This window comes from Schistocerca serialis, chromosome 4 (genome assembly GCF_023864345.2).
Source record: "Schistocerca serialis cubense isolate TAMUIC-IGC-003099 chromosome 4, iqSchSeri2.2, whole genome shotgun sequence".
NCBI lineage: Eukaryota > Metazoa > Arthropoda > Insecta > Orthoptera > Acrididae > Schistocerca > Schistocerca serialis.
This window is the reverse complement of record NC_064641.1, coordinates 417,413,480-417,428,847: the sequence shown is the minus strand read 5'-3', so window position 1 is coordinate 417,428,847 and position 15,368 is coordinate 417,413,480. Positions and strand designations below refer to the sequence as shown.

Here is a 15,368-nt window from a genome sequence, read left to right as displayed (position 1 = left end):
TGGTGAGTTCATTTTTTATAATTGTTAAAGCCGCTTGGCTTATTTTGCCGATTTTGACGTTCTGCTCTAGGAGCAGTGAAATTCTACCGTGTCTTTGTGTCACGGATTCACCTTCTGCCTGTCCCAGCTCGTCCTGGAGAGAGGGATCAGGCGCAATAGAAGCGCTTTTGGACGCACAAGAATCACTCGTTTCAGTTGCCGCCATGATGAGTAACGAGTGATAAGAGATGGGATCCCGTCTCTTGCCCTGGACCGGCTCCTCTGGCATGGGAGGGGGACATGAGGCAGCTCGCCCACCGGCCTTGCACCAAGGCCAAGGGCACTCTTCGAACTGCAGGGTTCAGCGCGCCGTTGCCAGCGCACTGGTCCCCATCGGTGGCTCCGTCATCGTCGATTTCACTCGACGCTCCTCGGCAAGTGCACTCCGCACTCCGGAGAGGCGGATGCACCTCTCGCCCTTCGCCGCTTACTAGCCCGAGCTTCCACCTCTCGGCCAAGGACCCACTCCTACTCAGGTGGTGGGTCGGTCACCCAGTCGTTCAGCGGTCTGGATCCATCTAACCTAGCCCAGGCGATGTCACCACCTCCTGGGTTTGGCAGAACACGCCCTGGTTACCCAGGGGCGCGGCGAAGAACCCTTGCCGAATCGCGCCTCGATCCCACGCCGACGAACGAGGTCTCCGGCATGCAGAACACCTGATGGTCTGTGCCCTGCGGACAGAGAGGGACTGATGTTCGGTCCCTTGACACAGCTCCCCCTGTGCCACGCACCCTTCGCTTTCGCATCAGGTTGGGTCGCAGCTCTCCCTTTTGTCGCAAGGCAGAATGCCGAGCTTAACGTCTGGCACCACGGGAAGGCGGAAAGAGCCACTTGGGAAGGAGAGGCTATAAGAGACGCTTCCCTTCCCAGAGTGAGGACAGCCGCGGCACGCTCGACTGGAAGCGATACGCCCCAGTGCTAGCCTACGTGCCTTACGGCGCGCTGGCAACGGGCGGGCCCGCGACGAAACGCGCCGTCAAGCGACTGACCCCACGCCAGACTCGGGACTCTGTTTTTTTTTTTTAAAAAAAAACTTTATTAAGATAACCATCATAATTAATACAAATTAACCCACTTCCTTAGCTCATTAGTGGGTCCTAAAAGTTATACATTTTTTTATTAAATTGTGTAGCTAGTTTTTTAGTTTTATAGTGAGCTACAGTTACTAACAACAATGGGCATTAATATCTACATCTACTGTTTATATCTAAATCCTATAACTAATTAAATTTATATGTATCTGCAGTGTCACATGTGTGCCACTTAGAATATAAACCTACTATATTTGCCTTTTCTTCGAGCTAACCCCGAAGAACATGCCCCTGGCACTGGGCAGGCCTCGACGTTATAATTCGCTGCAGTACCTATTCTAATTTCCTATATCTAAGTCCTACAAACTAACTTATCCTACGTCATGTCCAGTGTGTGTCATATTCGGTGGTTGATCAATACTCCCCCTAGTCCTGCACATGGCGGATTCCAACTCGGATGAGGTCGGCCAGTCCATGCACAGGCGGCATGGGAATAGGGCTCTTGGTCGAAATCGGTGATTATTGTCCTTTTTATTTACGGTATCTCTCTTAGATATTCAGTTAGAACCTTTCGTGATACCTCGTTTGCCAATGTGTTTAGAATCCTCTCGTGTGATCAGTTGATAGGTGTCATGGTTGGGAAGTCTGACTCGTAGTGTATTTGCGACATCATTGAAGAGGGGACATTCGTAAACAACATGTTTGGGTGTACCCTCCGGATCGCCACAGTCACACGCTGATGTTGCCCTTTTCCCAAATCGACATAAGTACGTCGGGTAGGGTCCATGGCCAGTGAGAAAGTGATTCACACCTCGTGTGGGCTGGAAGTACTTCATTCCCAGACGTTCCCTCACATCAGGTAGAAATTGGAAGGTACGTCGTCCAGCTTCTTCTATCACCCAAGTCTCCTGCCAGAGCTCCTCCCCTCTTATCCTTATTTCTCTTTTATCCCCCACCCTAATACCCATAATATCTACAATCTTCTCGTAATTACCCTTTTTGGGCCAATACCAAGCCGCCTGTTCCCTTATCTTTATGTCGAGAGGGCACAGCCCCATTATGACTAATAGGGCCCCCCCTGGAGATGTTCTGTAGGCACCCACAGCTCTTAGTATCATGCTTCTCTGGACCCTTCTCACCGCCATGGCGGGCACCACCCTCGTGAGCCTGTGTGCCCAGACTCCCGAGCCGTAGCCCACAACTGAGGTTAGGATGCTGTTATGATAAAGTCTAATTAGGTGTGGAGGAAGATGGAATCTTTGATGGTTTATTGAGATGAGGTTGTTTAGTATCTGAAGGGCTCTCTGGGTGACGGTATCAATGTGTTTTCCGAAACTCCACCTCTCGTCAATTATGACACCTAGGTAGCGTGTCTCACGTCGTCTGAGAATTGGTGAACCGTCTATTCTGACAGTCGGATTTCTAATGAGATGTCCTTTTAGCAGGAGGTAAGTAGATTTGCTGGGCGATATCGTCATTTTAGTCGTGTGGCACCACTGTTGGAGTTTATCTAATGCAGTCTCTATTTTTGGTTCGATGTCTTCGCAGCTGCTGCCGCCAATCAACAGAAGGAGGTCGTCTGCATAGGCTATCACCTCTAGCACCTCTTGACTCTGTTGTAAACTATCTAACAAAGGCTCCATATGGATGTCCCAGATGAGGGGTCCTAAGACGGAGCCTTGGGGACATCCTTTAGTATTTGTCTTTCCAACTCTTTCGCTAGAGGATGATAGCCAGACCTCCCGATCCTCACAATAGCTCCTCAGGCAACCATATAGCGGCCCTGGACACTCTTTCTCCCGCAGGCAGGAGAAGAGCGAAGGCCACCACAGGTTGTCGAAGGCGCCACTGATGTCAACCATGGTGCCAACCACGTATTTGTGCGGGGTCGAGCCACAGACCTCGGCCTCCAGGGCGATTGCATCAGATGCCGACCGCCCCAGCCTGAACCCGAACTGCCTGTCACTCATTCCGCAAAACACTCGGTGTGCTGTCAGTCTGTCAGCCAGCAATTTCTCCAAAATTTTGCCAAATATATCCAGCAGGCAGATCGGCCTGTAAGATTTCACTTCTGCAGGATTCTTATCTGGTCCTTTCTTTATGATAACTACATGTGCCATTTTCCATTTTTTGGGGAATTTCCTCTGTCGGAGGCATTCATTGTACAGATGTGTAAGTGGCGCAGTCAGCTGAGGCGCCAGAAACTGCACCACCTCCGCCACAATGCCGTCTGGCCCAGGTGCTTTCCCTCTTTGCAGAGACCTTATGTGGGTTGCTACCTCCTCCTCTGAGATGGGGTAGACAGCCGTCTCATTCGTGTATATTTCTTGGTCTTGCTGCTGTCCCTCTGTCTCCCCATCCGCATTGTCGTCAGGCAGCAGGGAGTGGAGGAGGACCCCCGCAGTCTCCTGCCAGGACTCCGTCATTCTATCCCCGTACCTGACTGTTGATAACTCCAGAGGAGTGCGGATTTTTTCTCTCGCCAACTTATATGGAAGTCCCCATGGGTCCGTGACTAGTTGGTTGAGCACAAAGTTTTCCCAACTTTTCATTCTGACTTCCCGCAGTTCCTTTTGGAATTTCCGTTTTTCCTCCCTGTACAGCAACTGCCACCTTTGTCGTTCCTGCCAGACAACTCTGCGCTGATAATACCTCCTTAGCCTTCTGACAGACTGACGCAGTTCTCTTAGTTCGGCAGACCATGGTGACGGGGAGGCCGCCATGGCCCTCCTCCTAGTAGGTACGGCTGCCCTCACCGTTCTTGTCACTGCAGTTACCAGTTCCTCTGCCCTCTGGTCTACGTCCATGTCCAAGTGCATGTCATCTTCCGGTGATGGAGGAATGTCACACTCCCTCGCTAAGCGTTCCCAATCGGCTCTTCTATAGTTTAGTTGTACTTCCCACCCCGTGGCCCAGCGGCACTCTCTTTCTCCTATGGTGAAAGTTATCAAATTATGGTCGCTTGTGGTGGCATTCTCTGTGACTCTCCAGTTTTGAAGATTGTTGGCTGTGTTCGGAGATACTAAGGTCACATCGATGTTTGTGCCCTGTCCTCCACCTGCATTGTAGGTGGGAGGATTGCCAGGTCTGTTAGCCACCACAAGTTGTGATGCCATAATAAGTTCTTCGACCTTTTCGCCATTAGCATCTCTTGTGCCACTGTACCACAGGGTGGATTTTGCGTTAATGTCGGCAGTTATTACGAGTTTTCTTCCCCGCAACGCCGTGGTAACTCTCGCTAGATGGTCTATATAAAGTTCTATGTTGTCCCCATACTGAAAGTATATGTTTACGAGAGTTAACATTCCCGTAGGGGATTGAAGCTCCACGACGTTGCAGTGGCTAGTTGTGAACTGTGAGAGTACGGTAACTCTCAAGAGTTTATTTGTTATTATAACTGCTGCCTTCGGGTCATCCCCTCTGCTGACAATTTGCCAGCTTGCAGCAGCAAAAGCTATTTTCCCAGCCAGGGAGTATGGCTCCTGTAGACAGAGTACATCTAATCTCCTCTCCCCAACCTCCCTTCGGAGCTCCTGCATTACGAGTCTGCTGTTGTGTGTGTTAAGCTGTCCTATAGTTATTTTTGTCGTTATGGAAAGTATATGTGAATTCAGTCATGTGGCCTGGTCTTACTCCAGTCAAATGCAATTCGTCCATGTGCTATTGCTGATTGTTGGTAAATATCGTCAAGATCAAATTTCTCTCCGCGTCTTTCGAATACTTTCTTGAGCAAGTCTCGCAAGGCTCCAAAGTCGGTGGGGAGATTCACTAATTTTAGCTGGATTCTGTCAACAGCCTCCATAACCGAAAAAGTTATCTTCCTGCCGTCTTCGTGTCCTACACGGACCACATGCCGTAAGGCAGTGGTCAGGGTAGCCGGCTGCTCCAATCTAGATAGTTGCATGGTGTACTCCAAATTGGGGTACACCCTAACCGGATCGACCAGTGGTAGTCTAACTATTGGTGTGCATTGTGTGGTGGGGCTCGTACTTGAGCTCGTCACTATATTTTCTTGTATTGGTTGTTCATTTGTATTATTGTCCCTGAGAGTTGCAAGACGTACAGGATGCCCTTGCCGTTGTAGATGTAGTTTTGGCTTTGTTTCCCAGCTTCCAGAGGAGGGAATTACAGCCATGGGGGGGAAATTGGTTTGAATGCCTATATCCAGTGTTGGAAATTCGGTTTGTATGGCCAAGTCTTTTGTTTCAATTTTGGTGGCTCTGGAAAGCGATCTTAAAAAAATCCTTGAATCTACTTGCCCGCATGGCATCCCTCCTCCTTTTGCTCGGGGACTTTCGCTTTGGCATCCTGTTCGGTATGCCGGGCTCAGCCATAGTCGGTTCTAGAGATCAGTCTCTGCTCCAACATTCTGTATGTCGGGCAATTTCTGCCTGTGGATCCGCAAGACTTCTTGCCTCGACCGCCCCCACCAGCCGGCTGTAGCGCGTGCGCCCACGCACCGCGCGGCCAGCACGCTGGGCAGCCACCCTTCACTGGCTGGGGACGGACCCACCCAGCCACCGCCGTGTATCGCTTCACACCCAGATGCCATTCACGTTGGTGGGCATAGCGGTGCACCATGCTATCACGTTGTGTGAGAAGAGACGACTACGTCTGAATACACGTGGAACTACATCAACAGACGGCTCATGCTGATCGCCATTCAGGGCGTCCGTTCCTCCCACATGTCTCTATGGCGTAACACACTGCAATCCAGCTCATATAGGGAGACGACACGTAGCTGAGTGCACAACATTTGGACTGTATGGTTCGCTGTTCCTTGGTGCAGTCGTTGTATGGTTACACATGTGCCACGGTGTATCATTCAGTACATAAGGACCGATGTGCAGTACAGTGTGTGGTTCAGGCGTACGACATCAGTGGACAGTTGACACAGGCCGTACCAGAATGTAGACTGAGTGCTTCGGCATGCGAATGCCAGTGAACAGCTGCGAAGGGCATTGAACACGTAAACTCCTCACCGACCAGTCAGCGAAGGTGGGGGGGGGAAGGGGGGGGAGGCATGTACGTCCTGCTGCCATCCACATTACAGTGTATAGCAGGAGCACGTGGAAAGTAAGCAACACTTGCAAGGTGTTTAATATGAAGTGAGACACAGGGGACCGGGCAGTGCGAGTAGCGAACAATATTGCGGGGGTTGCAGTTGGGCAACACTACAACTAATTTAAGGAGTCGTATAACACTTACAGAGCAGGTTAAGGCCCAACGTGGGTTAGGTTAAGGCCCAACATGGGTTACGTTAAGGCCCAACGTGTGTTAGGTTAAGGCCCAACGTGGGTTACATTAACGCCCAACGTGGGTTATGTTAAGGTCCAACGTGGGTTATGTTAAGGCCCAACGTGGGTTAGGTTAAGGCCCAACGTGGGTTACGTTAAGGACCAACGTGGGTTAGGTTAAGGCCCAATGTGGGTTACGTTAAGGCCCAACATGGGTTAGGTTAAGGCCCAACATGCGTTACGTTAAGGCCCAACGTGGGTTAGGTTAAGGCCCAACGTGGGTTAGGTTAAGGCACAACGTGGGTTAGGTTAAAGCCCAACGTCTATTAGGTTAAGGCCCAACGTGCGTTAGGTTAAGGCCCAACGTGGGTTAAGTTAAGGCCCAACGTGGGTTAGGTAAGGGCACAACGTGGGTTAGGTTAAGGCACAATGTGGGTTAGGTTAAGGCACAACGTGGGTTAGGTTAAGGCCCAACATGGGTTAGGTTAGGGCACAACGTGGGTTAGGTTAAGGCACAATGTGGGTTAGGTTAAGGCACAACGTGGGTTCGGTTAAGGCACAACGTGGGTTAGGTTAAGGTACACATTGTGGCAAGGGATGGTGTATTGGGGGGGGCAAGTTCGTTCATAGTGATTATAGTAAGTGGATGGCTACGGTATATATGTCACATCAGGATGCACTTTTGGCTCATGACAGGCGGCGCTCCAGTTCCGTGCTTGTGGCAGGCGAGTGGCGGATGTGTGTCTTTCATTCCTGCCATTGTTTATGAGCTGTGGCACGAGGCAGTGTTGTGATCTCGAGTGCACCCCTGTGTAGGACATGTGTGGGTGTTGGTGCCTTATCTGAGCTATGGTGGTTGTCGGAAGAGTGGGATATCCTGTTTTCTCAGTGGACCTCCCGGTCTTGTTATGATAGTGTGGATGGTGTAGTGTGGCGAAGAGGATGCACTGGATGTTGTTCCTTGCTGGTGCTTACATATTGTGTCTGTGTGTGTTACAGGCAAAGAGTAGTGTGTGATAGTGTGGCTGACGTGTAGTTGACAATGTGCGCTCAGATTTTCAGCATGTATAGGGACAGTAGTACATGTCATTTATATTCTGATGGCTCTGCAACTATTACTAATCAGTGCTGTGTATCAGTTTAATCTGGTTCCGGTCAAGTGCTGTACTATCTCTGTACAGTAGTAGAAGTGTGACTCACCTACGTACTTACTCATCACGGCAGCTTCCCCTGGTGTATGGCATATGATTATGAACAATCAGTCTATTAGTCGAATCCGGTGGTGTGGCAACGTCACGTGTCTGGGGTGGGGGAAGCTACACCCTGCCGGTGGGTCAGAGGTCAGACAAGCTCTCCCCACACTGGAGACTCGGACACTTATTACTCGTCCGAGTAATATATTGAGTAGGGCACTTACCTATTGCGCCGAGTCTTTGCGACTGCGAGTGCAACGCCTACGGGGACCGTTATCGACCGGGAGCCTCCTAGCTGATCGCTCAGCATCGGAATCCGTATGGTGAGCAATGCGATCATGCACCGACTTTCAGCATGTATAGGGACGGCGGGAATTTCGCATGTTGGATAAAACTCTTTTTCTTTTCTTTATTGTCATTTTAAACACCTTATACAAAGGCGGGCTGTCAGCAGCACAATACGACGCTCTTCAGCCTTGAGTTTGACAACAAGTAGTACAGAAAGGTGGCACACAGTAGAACGTAAAAACGGTGGGCAAAAAACGTAGACACTAAAAATCGAAAAAACATGGAGCCGTTCATGCTGGACGAGAAACATCACTAACACGAGGCGACACGGTGCACATAACATGGATGATGGCGACAGCACGTGAACGGTGGTGGCGTGACGGCGAACAACACTACACACAAACGAAGGCACACACACGAAACACTGATGGCGATGATCTCCAGTGCGCGAATGTCCACTGAGCATGTACGAGTCCGGGGACCTGCCAAGAGAGGAGGTGGAGGAGGAGGAAGGGGAAGGAGAATGGGAGGGGGGAGAGCAGAGATGCCATGGGCAAAGGAGAGTGGGGGGGGAGGAAGGGGAGGGGAAGCCCGGGGGAGAGTGGAGGAGGGAGGGGGGAAAGCAAAGAGAAGGGAAGGGAAGGGAGAGAGGGAGGGTGCCTAAAGGAAAGGACACAGGAGGTGGGGGGGATCAAAGTTGATAGGAGGGGTAGATGCAGGGGAGGAGGACATCATCAGGGAGGGGAAGCTGGCGGAAGCCACCTTGGGAGATGGTAAGGAGGGTGGAGAGATGGAGACCGGGTGGGACGTGTGAATACAGGCGCGGCAGTGGGAGTGGGTGGGAGAGGATCGGGGAGACGAGCGGGTGAGGAGGATCGAGTTTGCGGGAGGTAAACAGGATCCGTATCCTTTCAAGGAAAAGGAGGAGGTGGGGGAAGGGGATGAGATTGTACAGAATCCGCGTGGGGGAGGGGAGACGGATGAGATAGGCGAGGCGGAGAGCATGACGTTCTAGGATTTGGAGGAATTTATAAAAGGTAGGGGGGCGGAGATCCAAGCCGGATGGGCATAACAAATGATAGGGCGGATGAGGGACTTATAGGTGTGGAGGATGGTGGAGGGGTCCAGACCCCACGTACAGCCGGAGAGGAGCTTGAGGAAACTGAGTCGGGAGTGTGCCTTGGCTTGGATTGTCCACAGGTGGGGAGTCCAGGAGAGGCGACGGTCAAGGGTGACGCCAAGGTACTTAAGGGTGGGAGTGAGGGCGATAGGACGGCCATAGATGGTGAGATAGAAATCAAGGAGGCGGAAGGAAGGGGTGGTTTTGCCTACAATGGTCGCCTGGGTTTTGGAGGGATTGACCTTGAGCAACCACTGGTTGCACCAAGCGGTGAACCAGTCAAGATGTGATTGGAGATGGTGTTGGGAGCGCTGTAGGGTGGGGGCAAGGGCAAGGAAGGCGGTGTCATCAGCAAACTGGAGAAGGTGGACGGGCGCTGACGGCGGCGGCATGTCCGCCGTGTACAAAAGGTACAGAAGGGGGGAGAGGACGGAGCCTTGGGGCACACCGGCAGAGTGGAGAAAGGTGTAGGAATCGGTGTTATGGATGGTGACATAGGAAGGACGGCGGGAGAGAAAGGAGCCGATCAGATGGACGTAGTTAATGGGAAGGGCGAAGGTTTGGAGCTTGAAGAGGAGACCGGAATGCCATACGCGGTCATATGCACGTTCGAGGTCCAGGGAGAGGAAGATTGCGGAGCGACGGGAATTAAGCTGTTCGGAAAGGAGATGAGTGAGGTGGAGGAGAAGGTCGTCGGAAGAGAAGGACGACCGAAAGCCACACTGGGTAACGGGAAGGAGGCGGTGCTGGCAGAGATACTGGCAGATGCATCAGGTGAGGATAGATTCCAGGACGTTGCTGAAGACCGAGTTAAGGCTGATGGGACGGTATGAGGAGACAGCGGACGGCGCTTTGCCAGGTTTAAGGAACATGAGGATACGGGAGGTTTTCCACCGGTCGGGGTAGTAACCGGTGGGCAGGAGTACATTTTAGATCCGGGCCAGGGTGGAGAGGAAAGAGACAGGAGCTTCACAAAGGTGACGGTAGGTGACATGATCGTGACCAGGACCGGTGTTGCGTTTTGTGCGGAGTGTATCAATGAGATCCTGTGTAGTGATAAGTACATTGAGTTCCGTGTGTGCAATGTTGTCCAAGTACTGGAAACCAGGAGCGAGGGGAGGGACAGAGGTGTCAGTTCGATCGCGGATATCCGGGAAGAGGGAGTAATCGAACTGGGGATCATCGGGGATGGAAAATACATTGGAGAAGTAGGAGGCAAAGTGATTGGCCTTACCAAGGGTGTCAGGGAAAGGGTGATCATCATGGAGAAGAGGATAATAGGGGGAGGGGTTAGTTCCGGTAAGGCGACGGAAGTCCGACCAGAACTTGCACGTGTTTATTGGTAGGGTAGCATTTAAATGGGTGGATGTCTGTCGCCAGTCCCGGCGTTTCTTAGCCGCGAGCAAATTACGAATGTGTCGCTGGAGTTGCTGGTGGCGTCATAGTGTGTCCGGGTCATGCGTGCAGAGGAAGGCATGGTAGAGACGACGGGATTCACGGAGGAGGAGGACGGCCTGTGGTGGTAAGGTAGGACGGTGGGGGTGGATGGCGACAGTAGCGACGTGGGCCTCCACGGCCTCAGACAAGGTCTGCTGGAGAAAGGAGGTGGCATGGGTGACATCGTCAGGGTGGTGGTAGGCGAAGGGGTGGCTATCGACCTGGGTGGAAAGGGTATCCCGGTAGGCATTCCAGTCGGCACGCGAATAGTCGTGGACATACTTAGGGGGAGGGTGATGACGAGGGTTGGGGCGTGGGCGACGACCGTCTGAAATGGTGATTAGGACAGGGAGATGGTCGCTACCAATAGGTTCCAGAAGATCCACCATTATGCGGCCAAGGAGGTTGGGGGAGGAGAGGATAACATGAGGAGTGGAAGTGGATTCAGGACGGGTGTGCTGGGGGATGGGGATTAGGTCGTCTTGAAGGGAGGAGAGGAACCGATGCCACCGCCGTAACTGGGCGGCGGGACGACTATGGATGTTGAGGTCGGCGGCGATCACATAAGAGGAGAAGGTACGGTCGATGTGGGAGAGGAAGTCGAAGGGAATAGGGGCGTTGGGGCGGACATAGATGGTGGCGCAGGTAACGGTAAGGCCGAGGTAGAAGAGACAAAGGATCAGGTGTTCGGTGGGGTCGGGAAGGAGGGGTTGCAGCCGAACGGGGATCTGGCGGCGGTGACCAATGGCTACTCCGCCACGCACAATTGGGAGGGGATTATCGGAGCGGTGGAGGAGATAGGGCGAAGTGTGAATGGAGTGGTTGGGTTGGAGGAAGGTTTCATTAAGGAGGAAGGCATCCACGCGGTGGGTGGCAAGGGTGTGCAGGAAGAGGTTCTTGTTGCCGGGAATGGAGCGGATGTTGTTGAAAAGGATACGTTGCTGTTGCGCCATGACAGGGATTTAGACGATGGTGTCAAGTCGGGAGAAGGTGAAATGGGCCTGGTTGTTGGAGTAGGTGGCGTACATTTTGAGGTGGAAAATGGAATGGGCGGCGAGGGATACCTATTGGAGGGTGTGGGGGCGCTGAAAGGGATGGACATTCTGGAGGACGATGGTGAGGAACCAGATGATGTCCTCAGCAGTGCAGGGGGATGAAGGGAATTTGCAGGAGGGGTGGGGGTGTCCAGAGGACGGACAGGGACGGTGAGTTTAGGAGTGGTCGGAGGGGGTCGGGCTTTACACTTTTGGGAGTAGGTGGGATGATTGAGATTGCAGGTATTGCAGGAAGGAGGGGATTGGAGATTAGGGCACTGCCTGAAGAAGTGTGCCTGCCTACAATGCGGGCAGGTGGGGGCCTTGTGGCATTCAGCTGTGGGGTGCGCGTTATAGCGCAGACACCTCTGGCAGCGCAGGGATTGAGGAGGAGAATGGGAGGGGTCGACCTTGTAACGCTGGTTGAAGAAGAGGGCATCCTCCTTCAGGAGATGGTCAATGGAGGGGGCGTCCTCAGAGAAAACCCGCATAAGGCGGGTGGGGCCGGCCGAGTTGAAAATGCGGCGGACCTCCTGCACCTCCAGCATGGGATGCGCCTTGAGCTCCACCAACACCTCCTCCTCTGTGATCGGCGGACTAAGCCGAGTGATCACGGCGGTGATGGTCGGTGGGCGACGCGGGAGTTGGGGTTGGCGGGTAGGTGATGGGGAAGGAGCAAGTTGCGGGAGGCGTCGGGGCCAAAACGGGTGATGGGGAGGCGGGAGAGGATGTCAGTATGGAGGGTGGGGCTGGGGGAGGAGATGAGAACGGAATCCCATCTGGGAGTGAGGAGAGAGATAGGTGCACCAGGGAAGTGTTGGTGGAGGAGGAGGGAGAGATTCCATTCCTCAGGAAAGGAAGGATAGGGATGGGAGAGGAGGTATTTGTAGAAAGAGGGGGGAGGAGGAGGAGGAGGAGGAGGCGGAAGAGGCGGAGGGAGCAGGGCCAGGTGGGGAGATATCCATGGCGCCCTGGGGGGGGGAAGGAGGACGGGGCGGGGCCTTTTTGGGGTCAGAGGAGGTGGTGGTGCCACTAGGGCGCTTAACGGCGGCAGAAGGGCGGGTGGTGACAAGAGGGACGAGAGCTATAGGGAGGTGGTGGGAAGGGACAGGTCCCATTGTGGACGAAGCAGACGGCGCTGGAGACGGTGACGGTGACGGTGACGGTGACGGTGACGGCGGCGGCGGTGATGGCGAAGGCGACGGGGAGAGCTGGGCATGGACAGTAGCCCAACGGGCCACCACCCTAGCCAGAGCTGCAGTGACAGGCTGTTGGAGTGGGGGGAAAGGATCAGATCGAGAGGAGCGTGAGGAAGAAGCTGGAGAGGGGGCGACAAAGAGCGAGGGCGAAGGGAGAGTGAGAAGAGGTTGGATGGAAGGAGGTGGGTGGGACTGGGCACACCACGTCATAGTGGTGGAGGCGGCAGAAGGAGAAGTGTAAACTATGGCGATGGTGGTAGCGGTGGCGGTGGTGGTGAGGGTGGACATGACGTCAGGGAGAAACAATAACGCACAGAACGAAAAGGTAAGGACACAAACAGGGGACAGACGAAGACAAAGACGGAGGAAGACGAGGACGGAGGAAGACGAAGACGGCCAAAGACCAGGGTCGGACGGCGGCGGCGGCGGCGACCAGGCGGCGGCGGCGACGGCGGCGAGCACCGGCTGGCGGCGACCAGGCGGCGGCGGCGACGGCGGCGGGCACCGGCTGGCGGCGACCAGGCGGCGGCGGCGACCAGGCGGCGGCGGCGAACAGACGGACGGACGGACTGACAGCAGGCAGCAGCGGTAGCGGCGGTGATAGACAGCGAGCAGGCAGGCGGACGGACGGACGGACGGACGAACCAACAGCTACAGCAGTAAGCGGCGGGCAGACGGGCAGGCAGACAGACAGACAGACAGACAGACGGACACAATCTTCGAACACGGAGATTCCAACCTGAGAGCAGCCCAGGCTCTGCAATCAGGCGCCTTCGAATGAGGGGATCCATTTTTTTTCCTTTATTGTAATTTTAAACACCTATACAGGCGGGCTGTCAGCAACATAGTACGCTGCTCTTCAGCCTTAAGTGGAACAATAGACATGACAGAGAGGTGATATATACAATACAAAAAACGGCGGGCAAAAAATGGAGATACAAAAAAAACAAACAAGAAGCCGATCACGTTGGACGAAAAGAAACACTACCACTCGGAGACACGGCGCACAAAACACGGAGAACGGCGACGGCACATGTCAACAGTTGAGTTGTAACTGCACGAAACAAAAAACGATGCACACAAACTAAACACTGATGGCGATGATCTCCGGCGCGCGAATGTTCACTGAGCGTGTACGAGTCCGCGGACCTGCCAAGACAGGAGGTGGAGGAGGAGGAGGGGGAAATGGGAGAGGGGAGAGCAGAGCTCCCATGGTCAAAGGAGGGAGGGGGAGGGAGGAAGGGGGAGGGGAAGCCCGGGGGAGAGGGGAGGAGGCAGGGGGGAAAGGAAAGAGAAGGGAAGGGAAAGGGGGGAGGGAGGGTGCCTAAAGGAAAGGACACAGGAGGTGGGGGGGAGGATCAAAGTTGATAGGAGGGGTAGATGCAGGGAAGGAGGATATCATCAGGGAGCGGGAGCTGGCGAAAGCCACCTTGGGAGAGGGTAAGGAGGGTGGAGAGATGGAGACCGGGTGGGACATGGTAATACAGGCGCGGCAGCAGGCGGGGGTTGGTGAGGATCGGGGAGATGAGTGGGTGAGGAGGATCGAGTTTACAGGAGGTGTACAGGATCCGTATCCTTTCAAGGAAAAGGAGGAGGTGGGGGAAGGGGATTAGATCATACAGGATCCGCGTGGGGGAGGGGAGACGGATGCGATGGGCGAGGTGGAGATCATGGGGAGGGGGGGCGGAGATCCAAGCCGGATGGGCATAACAAAGGATAGGGCGGATGAGGGATTTATAGGTGTGGAGGATGGTGGAGGGGTCCAGACCCCACGTAGGCCGGAGAGGAGCTTGAGGAGACTGAGTCGGGAGCGTGCCTTGGCTTGGATTGTCCGGAGGTGGGGAGTCCAGGAGTGGCGACGGTCGAGGGTGACGCCAAGGTACTTAAGGGTGGGAGTGAGGGGATCCAACCCTCTGACGGATAAAACTCTTCATGAAACGCAAGATATCGGGGTGGATTGCAACTTACGAGTGCGTGAAAAGTCCGCCGTTCATCCACTGGAGTTGCAAGTTGGGCGGTTGGGGTGGGGCACGTCTGGATGCGGGTGGAGTGATTGTCTGTCCACGACTTCGTGCGGCACAAGCACTGAAGTTGGGGCTCCTGTGGTGGACAGAGGATGCAGGCTTTGTGGGTGGGGTCAGACGATGGGCACTGTGGGCCCATCGATGTCTTAGTGGGCTTGGCGTCCCATAGATGGCGGTATCGTCGTTGCAGGAGGTCATGTTGCGGGAGACCTACCGATGACGGTATGTTTTGTGGTGCGCTCGACTTGGTGGACGTAGTGTTGTCAGATTCGCGTAGATGGAGGTATTGTATGTGGTTTTGTCGTAGTTTCATAGATGGCGATACTGTGTTTTCGCAGTATGGTTGGCGTAGTTTCGTCGGATTCCTGTAGATGGAGGTGTCGTTTCTGGGCTGGATGTCAATGTCGTTTAGTCACATTCCCATAGATGGCAGTATGGTGTCTTCACGAAGTAGACGCCCGAGTGGCCTGGGTATTTCACAGATGGCGGTATGGTATGTTTACTGTGGACATTCATGTCGTCGGTACGAGAGGGGGCGCGCGACCACTATCTCTTTATCTATTGCTCTTGTCTATTTGGTTTATTCATGTATTCTTTATTTCGTAATACCTCGCCCCCCCCCCCAACGGACTTATCACCACCCACACTAGCTGTCCCGGGGACTTGCCAACGACACGCCCTATCCCAAGTCTATTTTCTTGCGGAGCATCATGTGTTATTATATTTTATTTCACATCCATTGTTTAGAGGTATTGTCGTTCACCG

The 15,368-nt window shown here is 53.7% G+C and overlaps 1 long non-coding RNA gene across 1 annotated transcript in view; it reads right to left on the bottom strand.

The window, feature by feature from the left end:
* The window catches only part of LOC126474986 (uncharacterized), a 490,806-nt gene that overhangs the window by 296,918 nt on the left and 178,520 nt on the right, over positions 1-15,368 (bottom strand). The window lies entirely within an intron of this gene.